Consider the following 8,239-nt stretch of genomic DNA (forward strand, 5'->3'; position numbering starts at 1 on the left):
CGCCCCCCACATACCCAACAACAAGCAAATAAACAAAAAACAAACCCAAGGCATTCACATCCTTTTTTAGTATGACATCCTTAAGGTCACCATGTCAAGGGATGGGAGGAAATTAAAAGGAAACTTCTCAGAGGACAGTGCTTACAAGGACTCCTTTACTTATAGCTTGTTAATTTTCACAGTACAGTGGCCCTGGGTCGTGAATTAAAGAAACAGATGAAAAAAAATATTGCGCTTTAAACTATACTGGAGGCCCCTTGCATACTCCTGTGCCTTTTGATGAGAAACATTAAACATTTTTAATTTAGCACATCAATTTGAAAATCTAATTTTTTTTTAATGCTTTGTAGCAGCAGACGCGTTCACGGTGCTGTCACTACCATAGAAGAATTATGAGAAACTTGAACCGCAAAAAGTAAATTAGAAAAATCTCATTTCAGTTACTCTAAAAAGAGGGGAAATTAGATTTTGATTAAAATCACTCACACATACAATTTTAGGTAAACTAATTTAGCAAGACTGACTATATAATTTTTTTTCCTGCCAGTATGTCCTTTTAATACTGGCTGTGAGGTATTCGTACCCATAACCTTTCTTCCAACCAATGGATGAAAAAAAGAAACTCTAATAAAGTGGCCTCTTGACCACTGTGTCCAAGGCCTGGTAGGGAGAGATTAAAGTAGTGTATTTGTCAATATAATAGGCAGAAGCTGAGAATGAATTAAGACTCCTTGTACAAGTCTTTTTTAGCTGGCCCTTAGCTTTGGCTTTTCAACTATTTTTTTTTTTTTTTTTTAAGGTTTCAACTTGGAAAATTTTACTTTAAGGAATGATGTGTCAGCTAATGTAGGGGATTAATTGCATCATTAGTGCTGCATAATGTACAGTTCATGGCCAGAGGCCCCAGTCTGGGTGAGACAAATGCTGCCACCTTCAAGGTGGGATGGGAGCACAGCAACCGACAGTTCTCATTAATTAAAGGTAGACCCACGTCCTCTACAAGGGTGTTGCCAGTTGCAGTGAAACGATGCATAGAGATATGTTTTGTAAACCATAAAGTGTTACCCAAGACTGTAGTGTCAGTATTCTTGTGTCTGAGTTCAAATTACTGCCTTCCGGGGTCTGAGCTTGGTCCTCTGAAATCCCAGCATGGAATCTAGGTTTTAGTTATTAAGCATCTTGTACCAAACCTCATTTTGAAAATTGCATTGTTAATGAATTCAAAACTTTTAAATTAAGGCTGAAGGGCAAATAGTTAACTCTCTGTAAGAACAGGAATGGCTGGTGTATAGAGGATTGTGCCTATAACTGATCTCCCTCCCTACTGAGTAGAATACTTGGAGGAGCAGGTTTCCTTGAACTTGCCAGTGAGGTGTGATGAGACGTGCATGATGTAAAAAATATGGGAGTGACATGGTCAGTCTCTGTGTCCCCACTCAAATCTCATCTTGAATTGTAACCCCTATAACCCCCATGTGTCGAGGGTGGAACAGGTGGAGATAATTGAATCATGGGGGTGGGTGCCCCCATGCTGTTCTCATGATAGTGAGTTCTTTTTATATGGTTTTATAAGGGGATTCCCCATTGCTCGGCACGCATTCCATCCAGCCACACTGTGAAAATGGTGTCTGCTTCTCCTTTGCCTTCTGCCATGACTATAAGTTTCCTGAGGCCTCCCCGGCAATGCAGATCTATGAGTCAATTAAACCTCTTTCCTTTATATTAATAAATTACCCAGTCTTGGGTATTTCTTCGTAGCAGTTTGAGAACAGATTAATACAAGGAGCCTTTGAAAAATGTAACATGTAATATATAGGTAAGACACTATTTAAAAAGAAATAAGGCTCGGCGTGGTAGCTCACACCTGTAATCCCAGCACTTTGGGAGACTGAGGTGGGCAGATCACGAGGTCAGGAGATCAAGACCATTGTGGCTAACATGGTGAAGCCCCATCTCTACTGAAAATATAAAAATTAGCTGGGCATGGTGTCATGCCTCAGCTACCTGGGAGGCTGAGGCAGGAGAATCGCTTAAACTCGGGAGGCGGAGGTTGCAGTGAGCCGAGATCACGCCACTGCACTCCAGCCTGGCGATAGAGCAAGACTCCATCTCAGATAAATAAATAAATAAAAAGAAACACTATACAAATAACAATCGTACGATCTGTAAGTAGCAGAAAGACAAGGAGGGTTGAAAGAGAGCTGTTATTTACTAATCATTGTTGTCACCTGGCTATCCACTCTTCTCCAATCCTGGCATGCCACAGAAAGATAGATAACAAGGATAAGATTGAATCTGGAAATAGAAGAACAGGGGAAGAAGAGAAATTAGAAAATAATTAGAAATGAAAGAGTAAATTAGGCTAAAGAAGTCAGAAATTGAGAAAATAGAAGAAGAGAAAGATGCAGGAAAGAGGGAAAGGAAAAAAAAAAGGAAGAATCAGAAAAACCGGGGAAAGGAAGAAGGTGGGAGGGAAGATCTTGACTTTTCTTCATCAGCCTAGTCCATTTTGACAACATTTTGGTCCAATAAGCCTCATATATCACGTTCACTCTTGGAAATAACAGAAACCTGCTTAAAACCTTCTTTAAAACTTCCATAATAGAAAAGTACCAGGACATCTTTTTCACTGGGCATCAGCCTCTGCAGTTGTCTGTCTCAGCTTTGAGTCCATGACCCATCCCTATAAGCACTCCCTTGTAAAGCACCACAACTTGTCTCTCTTTTCCAAAGCCCTGCTAGAACCCAACTATTCACCTTCTGCTTGTCCATCACAGAGTAACTAAATGTTTCCAGATAGAAACCATACAACAGAACATTGACTTCTTTATAATTGCCAAGATTCAAAATAACAGGTGACTGTTTATTTTATTTTCTAGAGACAGTCTCTTGCCTTGTCACCCAGGCTGGAGTGCAGTGATGGGATCACATCTCACTGCAACTTCAGTCTCCCAGGCTCAAGCAATCCTCCTGAATAGCTGGGACCATAGGTACATTCTACACCTGCCTAATTTTTATTTTGTAGAGATGGAATCTCCCTATGTTGCCCAGGCTGCCCTTGAACTCTTGATCTCAAGACAGCCTCCCGTCTTAGCCTCCCGAAGTGCTGGGATTACAGGCATGAGCCACCACACCTGGCCAACAGGTGACATTTCATGGCATTTCTGTCTTCTTGTTCCATGAAGTGACTATTGGCATACCTCTCAGAACATCTTCCTGTTTGATGCCACTTGGTTTTTAATAACCAAACTTCATGAGGCATAAATATTTCTCACTGGGACATTTTTGAGGTAGATGTTTATGCAGAGAATATTTATATTTACATGCCCTAAACTCAGTAAAACACTTTTAACAAAATAAAATTCAGGAAATGACTCAAAATGAATTCCCAATACAATAAGTAGCCTAAGCACCACATGTAGATATTTTAAAGAGCATGCAGTATGTTAACAGATGTGCATCTGACTTACTGAGAGAAGTAATGTTACTGCATACACAGCAAATGTTTCTTAACAAGTATATTAACTTTGAGATAAGAAAGATATGTTATAAGCGTTATTTGTCTTAACATAATAATTATATATGTATAATATATAATTGGTAAGAATTTTTCTTTCTTGTGAATGTTGGCATGCTGATTCTAAAATGGATATAGAAATGTAAAAGGCCAAGAACAGCTAAGGCAATTTTTTTTTTTTTTTTTTTTTTTTTTGAGATGGAGTCTCTCTCTGTTGCCCAGACTGGAGTGCAGTGGTGTGATCTCAGTTCACTGCAACTTCTGCCTGCTATGGTCAAGCAATTCTCCTGCCTCAGTCTCCCGAGTAGCTGGGATTACAGGTGTGTTCCAACATTCCCAGCTAATTTTTGTATTTTTGGTAGAGACGGAATTTCACCATGCTGGTCAGGTCGGTCTTGTACTCCTGACTTTGTGATCTGCCTGCCTCGGCCTCCCAAAGTGCTGTAATTACAGGCGTCAGCCACCATGCCCGGTGATTTTAAAGATGAACAATATTGGAGAGTTTTCAGATAATGTGCTGTTGACACAAGGACACACACAGAGGTAAATGGTACAGAAGAGAGGGTTCAGAATCACATGGAATTCATAGTTGATTTAAAAATCCACGGCACTGAAGAGAAGTGGTGAGAGGATGTATTTTAAATCCTTGATACTAAGTTAATTTAGTATCCCTATATAAAAAAATAAAAATTTGACCCCCTACCTTACACAAAATACACAAAAGTATTTCCAGTGGGTTGTAGCTCTACATATGTGTGACAAGTAAAATGATAAAGCCTCTAGAACATGGCATAGGAAAATATCTGCATAAATATTTTTCAAGTTACTTATTTATTCTAATTGTAGCTTCTTTGGGAATGCCTGTATGTAGTAATCACGTGGTCTCTGATTAATGGCAGTTTACTTTTTTCTTTCAAATTATCATGCCTTTTATTTCTTCTTTTTGCTTTATTGTCCTAAGATAGTCAGTACACTGTTTAATGGAAAGGATGTTAGCTGACAGCCTTATCTTATTTAAGATCTGAAAGTGAAAGCTTTTGATATTTAGTATTAACTTTATTTTTGCTATAGGTTTTTTTTGTAGCTGTCATTCGTCAGACTAAGGAAGAAGTTCTCTTCCTTTTCTACTTTACTAAGAGTTGAAAAGTATCACAAATGGGTATTAAATTTTATCAAATGAACTTCCCATGTCCATTGAAATAATAGAAAATTTCTCCTTAATATGTTTAATTACATTAATTGATTTTCAAATGTGTTAACCAATTTTACATTTCTGGAATCAAGCCCACTTAGTATTGATGAATTATCATTTTATATGTCCCATAATTGTTTGCTAAATTTTTAAGTGAATTTTGATATAAGGAAGGTTGGCTTCTAATTTTCTTTATCAGGTTTTAGTATTAATGTCATGCTGGCATGCTGGTCCTACAAAATTGGCTGGAAAACGTTTCTCTTTAAAAATATTCCTGCATAAATTTGCGTAAAATTGGTGTTTTTTCCCCCTTAAATGTTTGGAAATCATCCAGGCTTTTCTATTTTTAAATTTTTTTTAGAGGAGGCATTGGAAAATTCCTTTAATTTCAAAAGATTTAAAGGATTCAATTCCTTTAATAGCTCTTTTTTTCTAGTTTTTAAATATTTAAACTTTTTTAAATTTTTTTCATATGTTATGAGGGTATAGGTGGTGTTTGGTTACATGCGTAAGTTCTTTAGTGGTGACTGTGAGATTTTGGTACACCCGTATACACTGAACAGTATACACTGCACCCTATTTGTAGTCTTTATCCCTCTCCCGCTCCCACCCTTCCTCCCAAGTCCCCAAAGTCCACTGTATTATTCTTATGCATTTGTGCCCTCATAGCTTAGCTCCCACATATAAGTGAGAATATATGATGTTTGATTTTCCGTTTCTGAGTTATTTCACTTAGAATAATAGCCTCCAATCTCATCCAGGTCATGAATGCCATTAATTTATTCCTTTTCATGGCTGAGTAATATTCCATCATATATATATATATACGTATTGTATCTCACATTTCTTTATCTATTCACTGATTGATGGGCATTTGGGCTGCTTCCATGGTTTTCAGTTGCAAATTTTGCTGCTATAAATGCATGTGCAGGTAACTTTTTTGTATAATGACTTATTTTCCTTTGGGTACATAGTAGTAGGATTGCTGGATCAAATGGTAGTTCTGCTTTTAGTTCTTTAAGGAATCTCCACACTGTTTTCCATAGTGGCCATACTAGTTTACATTCCTACCAGCAGTGTATTAGTGTTCCTTGATCACTGCATCTATGCCAACATCTACTGTTTTTGGATTTTTTGATTATGGCCATTCTTGCAGGAGTAAGATGGTATTGAATTGTGGTTTTGATTTGCATTTTCCTGATCATTAGTGATGTTGAGCATTTTTTCATATGTTCATTGGCCATTTGTATATCTTCTTTTGAGAATTGTCTATTCATATCCTTAGCTCCTTTTTGATGGTATTTTTTTTTCTTTTTTTGCTGATTTGTTTTACTTCATTGCAGATTCTGGATATTAGTACTTTGTCAGATGTATAGATTATGAAGATTTTGTCCTACTCTGTGGGTTTTCTGTTTACTCTGCTGACTGTTCCTTTTGCCATGCAAATACTTTTTAGTTTAATTAAGTCCCAGCTATTTATCTTTGTTATTATTGCATTTACTTTTGGGTTCTTGGTCATGAAATCCTTGCCTAAGCCAAAGTCTAGAAGGATTTTTCCAGTGTTATCTTCTGGAATTATTATGGCTTTAGGTCTTAGGTTTAAGTCCTTGACCAATCTTGAATTGATTTTTGTATAATGTGAGAAATGAGGATCCAGTTTCTTCCTTCTCCATATAGCTAGCCAGTTATCCCAGCACCATTTGTTGAAAAGATGTCCTTTTCACACTTTAAGTTTTTGTTTTCTTTGTCAAAGATCAGTTGGCTGTATTTTGGTTTATTTCTGGGTTCTCTATTCTGTTCCATTAACCTATGTGCCTATTTTTATACCAGTGCCATGCTGTTTTGGTGACTATGACTTTATAGTATAGTTTGAAATCAGGTAGTGTGATGCCTCCAGATTGGTTCTTTTTGCTTAGTCTTGGTTTGGCTATGTGGGTACTTTTTTTGGTTCCATATGAATTTTAGAATTATTTTTTCTAATTTCCGTGTTGTATGATGGTGGTATTTTGATGGGAATTGCATGGAATTTGTAGATTGCTTTTGGCAGTATGGTAATTTTTCATAATATTGATTGTACCCATCCATGGAACATGGGATGTGTTTCCATTTGTTTCTGTCATCTATGATTTCTTTCAGCAGCGTTTTGTAGTTTTCCTTGTAGAGGTATTTTGACTCCTTGGTTAGGTACATTCGTAAGTATTTTTTTTTTTTTTTGTAGCTATTGCAAAAGGGGTTGTGTTCTTGATTTGATTCTCAGCATGTTTGCTGTTGGTGTATCGAAGATCTACTGATTTGTGTATATTAATTTTGTATCTAAAAACTTTGCTGAATTCTTTTACAAATTCTACAAGCTTTCTGGAGGAGTCCTTAGGGTTTTCAAGGTAAACAAACATATCATCAACAAACAGTGAGACTCTGACTTACTCTTTACTGATTTGAATGTCCTTTATTTCTTTCTCTTGTCTGATTGCTCTGGCTAGGACTTCCAGTACTATATTGAAGAGGAGTGGTGAGAGTAGGCATTCTTGTCATTGTTCCAGTTCTCAGAGGGAATGCTTTCAACTTTTCCCCATTCAGCATTATGTTGGATGTAGGTTTGTCATACATGGCTTTTAATGCCTTCAGGTATGTCCCTTCTATGTTGATTTTTCTGAGAGTTTTAATCATAAAGGGATGCTGGATTTTGTTGAATGCTTTATCTGCATTTATTGAGATGATCATGTAATTTTTGTTTTTAATTTTGTTTATGTGGTGTATCATATTTACTGACTTGTATATGTTAAATCATCCCTGCATCTCTGGTATGAAACCCACTTGATCATGGTTGATTATCTTTTTGATATGTTGTTGAATTTGATTAACTGGTATTTTGTTAAAGATTTTAGCATCTATGTTCATCAGGGATTGGCCTGTGGTTTTCTTTTCTTTTTTGGTTACGTCCTTTCCTGGTTTGGGTATTCGGGTGATGCTGGCTTCATAGAATGATTTTGTTCTCTGTCTTGTGGAATAGTGTCAAAAGGATTGGTACCAATTCTTCTTTGAATGTCTGGTAGAATTCTGCTTTGAATCCGTCTGGTTCTGGACTTTGTTTTTGGTAATTTTAAAATTACCATTTCTTTCTTGCTGCTTGTTACTGGTCTGTTCAGGGTATCTAATTCTCCCTGATTTAAGCTAGGAGGGTTGTATCTTTCCAGGAATTTATCCATCTGTTCTAGGTTTTCTAGTTTATGTGCATGAAGGTGTTCATAGTAGCCTTCAACGATCTTTTGTATTTTTGTAGTGTCAGTTGTAATATCTCCTGTTTCATTTCGTGTTGAGTTTATTTGGATTTTCTCTCTTCTTTTCTTGGTTAATCTTGCGAATGGCTCATCAATTATGTTTATCATTTCAAAGAACCAACTTTTCATTTCATTTATCTTTTGTATTTTTTTGTTTGTTTGTTTTAATTTCATCTGGCTTGATGACCTGTGTAGTGCTGTCAATAAAGTATTAAAGTCTTCCACTATTTTTATGATGCTATCTCATTTCTT

This window comes from Mandrillus leucophaeus, unplaced genomic scaffold (genome assembly GCF_000951045.1).
Source record: "Mandrillus leucophaeus isolate KB7577 unplaced genomic scaffold, Mleu.le_1.0 Scaffold761, whole genome shotgun sequence".
NCBI classification, from domain to species: Eukaryota; Metazoa; Chordata; class Mammalia; order Primates; family Cercopithecidae; genus Mandrillus; species Mandrillus leucophaeus.